The sequence below is a fragment of the Chiloscyllium plagiosum genome, unplaced genomic scaffold (assembly GCF_004010195.1).
Source record: "Chiloscyllium plagiosum isolate BGI_BamShark_2017 unplaced genomic scaffold, ASM401019v2 scaf_749, whole genome shotgun sequence".
Taxonomy (NCBI): domain Eukaryota; kingdom Metazoa; phylum Chordata; class Chondrichthyes; order Orectolobiformes; family Hemiscylliidae; genus Chiloscyllium; species Chiloscyllium plagiosum.
In genome coordinates this window covers 5,978-13,263 of record NW_025215161.1, presented here as the reverse complement: position 1 = coordinate 13,263, position 7,286 = coordinate 5,978, and the positions used below count along the sequence as shown (strand labels likewise).

The 7,286-nt window shown below is 43.7% G+C and overlaps 1 long non-coding RNA gene across 1 annotated transcript in view; it reads left to right on the top strand.

Moving 5' to 3' along the window:
- Positions 1-3,190: 3,190 nt before the first annotated feature.
- Positions 3,191-7,286, top strand: part of LOC122548187 — a 7,429-nt gene continuing 3,333 nt past the window's right edge. Inside the window, exons 1-2 of the long non-coding RNA XR_006311187.1 lie at positions 3,191-3,274; positions 5,585-5,588. This is a non-coding gene — a long non-coding RNA (uncharacterized LOC122548187). The remainder of the gene's footprint in view (positions 3,275-5,584; positions 5,589-7,286) is intronic.

Below are 7,286 nucleotides of genomic sequence, written 5' to 3'. Positions count from 1 at the left end.
GAGGAGAGTTGACTGCAAAGACCGTACTCATTGTAACGGCAGAGTTTCTCCGTGACACAGTGAGTGGTGAGGCATCTGAGATTGTGGGGGAGGCAGATTCAATTGGGGATTTGGGAAGACACTCAGACACTAAGACACTGAGCTGATTGTTAACTCAGACAGATAGACAGAAATAAATATGCACATTTAGATAGCACCTTTGATGTTCTGGGGCAATGAAACATGCTTCGAAATCAATTATTTCAACGTCAACTTTCTGAAAACACAGGCACAAAGCTTCCTGTTTGTATCAGGTTGTCTCTCAGCTTCCTCTTGAGAAAAGAGTTTTAAGCTGTTTAGCCATTCCTGTTGATTGTAACCTTGTAAGATGTATGACTGAACCTTTATTTTCCCGTTCCCTTTGAGCAACATTAGCAGCAGAAATATTTCCTGACCTGTGAGGGGGTCTGGTTGGAGTATTTGTGTTTACAAATTCATTCTCACCCTCACGTACTATGTGAAATTGCTGTAAAACTGAAGGAAAGGAGTGAGTGAGCACCCACAGAAACACCAAGACAGCGTGTGTACCTGAGCTAAATGAACCTGGCATGAGGAAAATATGACGACAATCACAACTAGTTAGAATCACAGAATCCCGGAGGGGCAGAAAGAGGATATTTGGCCCATCGAGCCTACAATGAACTGCTCTCCCACCCGACCCCCATAACCCCACATTTATCATGGCTAACCCAACCCGCCGAACCTGCACACGCCAGGCTATGTTAACATGGTCAATCCAGTGAAGCTGCACATCTGTGGACAGGTCACAGAATACATCCAAATGCTCGGAATTGTGCACGAATGGCCTCCTCCTGACACAAATGCTCTGTTTTTAAAAATAAAATCTGGGGGAAACTGCACCCAGAAAGATTTCCAATTATTTCTGGCGAGAGAGAATTCAAAACTCACGCCATTGACCCAGGGGGCGCAGTGAAGTCACAGAGGCCTGGGAACCATCAGAAATGTAACAGGTTGTGAGCAAGGTGGGGGTGAAACAAGGACAAAAAGACAGCCTGTCACCCGGGGGAAGGCAGGGGAGATTAAACAGCAGAAATAGTCGTCCCGCAAGGCCATGGGGAATGGAGTTAGAGCTGGGAAAGAAGCCAAGAAACAAGGTGTGCAGCTGTCAAAGAAATACATTATACAAACAGACTATAACAACATAGAGGGCAGAGTACACAGTCTGAAATTTTTGCTCTCATCGGTGAGTACAGAACGTTGTAAAGCCTAGGTAGTTCTATTGCAAGGAACATATGCAGGATAGGCCAAGTAACCTCGACATGTGCTGTAAGTCTCTGATTTTTTTTTCTGGCATTTGGAGTTCAAGTCTGATGATGTTAATAAATTTTCAAATTGGACTGGAGTTTAATATTCTGGAGAGATGTCAAATAAATCACATTGATCCCATTCTGCAAACCTTAGTCCATAACCCTGCATGTTCCAGCATTTCCGTTACATCGATGTCCTGCTGGTGGGATAGGATATATAAGGATGGTCATGGTGGTGTCTGCGACATTGTAAGGTATGATTCTACATGTGTAACTGTGTCAGGCCGTTGCTTGACTAGTCTGCGATCCAGCTCACCCAATACAATGTTGGCGGGATGAGAAACTAGTTGGAGCTCCTCTGCTCACCAGTTCATTTCCTTTCTGCGTTTTTAAAATTTATTTCTCTCTCACTCACCCCCTTGCAGTCTCTGACACAAATGTCTCAACATTGAATCATGTTATCAGGATAACCCTGTATCCCGTGCCTCATTATTTTCTGAATAAGCCTTCCATGGGGAACCTTACCAAACACATTGCTAAAATCCTTATACACCACATCCACTGCTCTGTCCTCACCAATGTGTTTGTCACATCCTCAAATAATTCCATAAGGTTTCTGAGGCATAACTTGCCGCTCACAAAGCCATGCTGACCATCTCTAATCAATCTATGCTTTTCCAAATAATTATAAATCCTGTCTCTCTGAATCCTCTCCAATAATTTGCCCACAACTGATGTAAGCCTGACTCATCGATTATTCCTAAGATTATCTTGATTGCCTTTCTTGAATAAGGGAATAACGTTTGCCACTCTCCAATCATCTGGTATGACTCCAGCGGACAGTGAGGATGCAAAGTTCATCGCCAAAACACAGTAATCCCTTGCTTCCCTTCCCATAACAACCTAAGTTATATCCTTTCTGGCCCAGGGGACTTATCTATCCCCATGATTTTTCAATATCATCAGCACATTCTCCGTCTTAACATCAACTGGTTCGAGTATATCAGCCTGTTTCACGCTGTCCTCACAAAGAACAAGGTCCCACTCAGTCGTGAATACTGAAGCCAAGTACTCATTAAGGACATCCCCTACCTGCTCTGACTCCTGGCACAAGTTTGCTTCACTATAAGGGGTATAAATGTGGAATTATGTCTCAGCACTGAATTAATGTCAACATATATTGCAGTGTACAATCACTCGATAACTTTGAATATGAAACTGTATTTTAACTGAGAGAACACAGTTGAATTGATTTGATTATAGTTCACTTTATGCTAACATTTATTGTATTTCGAACAACAATAAGAGTTTCCTTTTTACATATATATAACTTACGAAATATTCACCGCACGTTTATGTACAGAAAATAGAATTAACATCTGCTTGTTCCTTCCTTTATCAATGACTGCTCAGTTTGTATTTGTGGAAGTTGTACATTCTTGAAATGGAGGGAAATTGTCTTCAGCTGAATATTAACATTGAATGATTGATGCATTTTTTAAAATCAAAGTACAATGATCACGCAGTTTTGTCAACTTGTCTTTCAAAGAATTGTCATGAGATTCCTGTTTATTTAAGACCACCATTCATTATTCTATTGTTATTGTAAAATATTGTTTAATTTCCAGTCCATTACACACAGAAACTACCTAATTAATTTCCATTCAAATTACTACAATAAACAACTGATTAGTTTTCATTTGAGTAACCACATTAAACATAATATTACTGTCCTGCCCGTCCTGAGTGGGAACATTATGAAAGGGACTTGTGTAGCTGTGGTAGTGTCTCTATTACTAGACTCGAGGGAAGTTTCAAGTCACACCTTCAACAGAAATATATCAAGAGTCGCTCTGAATGGAGATTAGAGATGTGGGATATAGGTGAATTGATGTTATTTCTGCAAATTATAAGTTCTGATACAGAGTAAATGAATTCACATTAGTCTGTGATTGTTTTCTCAGCTGGTGACTGGTGTGAATCCTCCAAGAAAGACATCTGAATCAGATAGTGATAGGACCTCGATAGACAATACGTCGGCAAAAGGGGCCAGGCAACTCTGTGCACAGACCAAGGTAAGAAACCTGACTTTTAAGTATTGCCTTGGTGGCCGGGAAAAGAGGTATTTACTCGCTGAGGGACGAGCGAGGGCCCCGGGAAATGGGTAGGCAGAGTAGCTGTCATGGAGTAAAGGACGAAAGAGTCCCTGGTGACATTCCTCCTGAAGGTCCGTTGGGGAGGAGGTTGCGGGATTGGACAAGTAATACTTGTACAAGGGCAAATGATAAAAAGACAATGATTAAATATTGTTGTTTAGTATGGACCAAAGAACCAATCCTTCGTCCGGCTGTCTTCTGGCCAAAGTATGGTTCGGACGAGGATTGGGTCTGTCAGTATTTACGTTTGTATGTGAATGGCAAACCACCTTTTAGTCAAGAGGAGGCGGACTATGCGTCCTGTTGGAAGGGCAGTTTGGGAATGATGTTAGTAAAGACAAAGGATTCCCCCTCTTCCCCACCCAGTCCCTGGGATCCTCTTAACTGTTTGCCCCCCCCCCCCATACCATCAAATCAGGTTAGGTGAAGGTTAGGTGAACAAGGGGAAGGAGGACAGACAGACAGACAGGGAACAGATGATTCACAAGAGGAGGACGAAGGGACAGGGGCTGGGGATGGTGTTGTTCCTGACCCTCAATTCTCAGCAAAAGAAAGGGAAGCGACAATAGATGTAGAGGAGGCCTCCGGAGAATCTAAATCAAAGTCTAAGGGGGGAAAACAAAAGAAAAAGGGGAAAAACGTAACGACTTATCCCCTTCGGGAGGTACCCATAGGGGACAAAGAGATTGGGTTTGTAAGTGCCCCCCTCACCAGTGGGGAGGTCAGAACATTTAAAAAGGAAATGAAGGTCCTGGTTGAGGATCCGGTGGGGTTGTCTGAACAAATTGATCAATTTTTGGGGCCCAGTCTGTATACCTGGGCTGAATTAATGTCTATTTTGAATATACTATTTACGGGGGAGGAACGGGGACTTATACGAGGAGCTGCCATTAAAATATGGGACAGGGAACACCCGATTGGAGATGGGGATGCTGGACAGGGAGAGGTGAAGTTTCCCCTCAGAGACCCCCAGTGGGAAAACCAAAACCCGGAGCATAGAGAAGAAATGAGGAAATTGAAAGACCTGATTCTAAAAGGAATAAGAGAGGCAGTTCCGAAGTCACAGAATTTGATTAAAGCCTATGAAATTAGACAGGAGAAAGTTGAGACTCCCTCAGCTTTCTAATAGTGAGCAACCGGAGCAGCGGGTGGCAGCATGTAGGACAGAGAGGGAGGGGGAGAGGATAAGCGGGAGCATTTGACAGAGGGTTCGAGCGACAGGGGCAGAGATGGAAGTCTCCACAGGCAGGATGTTATTATTGCGGAAAGATAGGGCATTTTAAGCGGGGGTGTCCTGATCTACAAAGGGAAGAAAGGGTAATTCCGCTTATGAATTATGATGAAGAATAGGGGTGTCAGGGGTTCCTGCCCTCGGGGGCCCACCAGGAACCCTTGATAAACTTGAAGGTGGGACCCTGTCGGGAGGAGGCAGTCTTCCTAGTAGATACGGGGGGGCAGCACGGTCATCGCTGAATTTTAAACCAAAGAAAGCAGAAATGTCAACACGATCAATTACTGTTTCGGGGGTAAAAGGGGAAGGATTTACTGTTCCAGTATTTGAGCCTATGATGATAGAAGGTCCTAAGGATAGGGTCACAGGGGAACTGCTGTATATCCCTGATATAGGAAGTAACTTACTAGGGAGAGACTTAATTATCCTCTTAGGACGGGAGATTGGAATTCAGGAAAAAAAATTAGTTGTACAACTGGCGATGTTGACAGAGGATGCAGAGAGAGAGATAGACCCTATTGTATGGGCTAGAGAAGGGAATCGTGGAAAACTACAGATCCCTCCCCTTTTAATAAATTTAAAACGGAAAGGGGACGTTGTCTGTGAACGACAATCCCCTATTTCCATAGAAACCAGTAATTGAGGGACTGATTAGAGATGGACTGTTGGAGCCATGTATGTCTCCTTATAATACCCCAATTCTACCAGTGCGGAAATCCGATGGAACTTATCGATTGGTGCAGGATTTGAGAACATTGAATCCAATAGTACAGATCAGGCACCCAGTGGTGCCAAACCCCTACACGTTATTAAATAAGATCCCTCATGTCGACAAATGGTTTAGTGTGATAGATTTAAAAGATGCCTTTTGGGCTTGTCCCTTGGCGGAGGAAAGTAGGAATTTCTTTGCCTTTGAATGGGAAGATCCCAAGACAGGACGGAAACAGCAATACCGGTGGACTGTGCTCCCCCAGGGGTTTACGGAATCCCCGAATTTATTTGGACAGATGTTAGAACAAATATTGGAGAAATTTTGCAGCCCCAAGGGGACTACCCTGTTACAGTATGTAGACGACCTCTTAGTATCAGGAATAAGAACAGAAAGAGTAGTAGAAGCCACTAACAAATTATTGAATTTCCTGGGCCAACAAGGACTGCGAGTATCTAAAAACAAATTACAATATGTGGAGCAGGAAGTAAAATACTTGGGACATTTAGTGAGTGAGGGCAAGCGAAAGATAAGCCCGGAACGGATAGAGGGAATAGTGGGGATGCCATTGCCCAGCACTAAACAGGAGCTACGCAATTATTTGGGTCTAACGGGATATTGCAGATTGTGGATAGATTCCTATGCTCAGAAGTCTAGAAAATTATATCTTAAACTATTAGAGGGGGAGCCAAAATGTTTAAATTAGGATGATGAGGAAAAAGAACTAGTTGAGAAACTCAAAAGAGATTTGATTCATGCCCCTGTGTTAGCCTTACCTTCCCGAGATAAACCTTTCCACCTCTTTGCCACTGTAGATAAGGGAGCGGCTTTGGGAGTATTAACCCAGAGGTGGGGAGGGATGAAACAGCCAGTAGCATATCTTTCAAAGCTGTTGGATCCAGTATCCCGAGGGTGACCTGAGTTTGTGCAGGCCGTGGCTGCCACTGCACTGTTGGTAGAGGAAAGCAGAAAGCTTACATTTGGGGGAGCCCTAATAGTAAGCACCCCACACCAAGTGAGAACAATCTTAAACCAAAAAGCTGAGCGATGGTTGACAGACTCGCGGATTTTGAAATATGAGGCAATACTGATAGAAAAGGATGATGTAGTGTTGGTCACTGACAATTGGTTAAATCCAGCTGCCTTTCTTTGGAAAGGGGAAGGAGACTCTCCTCAGGATCCAGGGCACGACTGCCTTGACATTATAGAATACCAAACTAAGGTCCGTATGGACCTGAGAGATGTTCCACTTCATGCAGGGGCTAGACTTTTTATAGACGGATCATCCAGGGTATCTGAAGGGAAAAGACATAATGGGTATGCAGTTGTAGATGGGACAGAAGGTAGTGTGGTGGAGGCAGGAAGGTTGCCGAATTGGTGGTCAGCTCAGACCTGCGAACTCTATGCATTGGAGAGAGACCTTCGGGCATTAGGAAATAAAGAGGGAACAGTATACACTGACTCTAAATATGCATTTGGTGTTGTGCACACTTTCGGAAAGATATGGCAGGAAAGACGACTGATCAATAGTCGGGGGAAGGAATTAGTTCATGAAGAATTGATTAAACGGGTCTTGGAATCTCTATTACTCCCCCGAGAGATAGCCGTCGTGCACGGAAATGGTCATCAGAAAGGAAATGAACCAGAGGATAAGGGAAATAGATTAGCTGATGAAGTGGCTAGGGAAGCCGCCCTGAACCCCCAAGAAGTGGTGATTCATTCCCTAATACCTACTGTCCCAGGTCCTAGGGAAACTCCTATATTTACTGAAGAGAAGAAAAAGAATTGAGAGATTTAGGGGCTACAAAAACAGCAGACGGGCATTGGAGGTTACCTGATGGAAGGGAAATGTTAAACAAAATGATGATGCGAGAGATTATGGC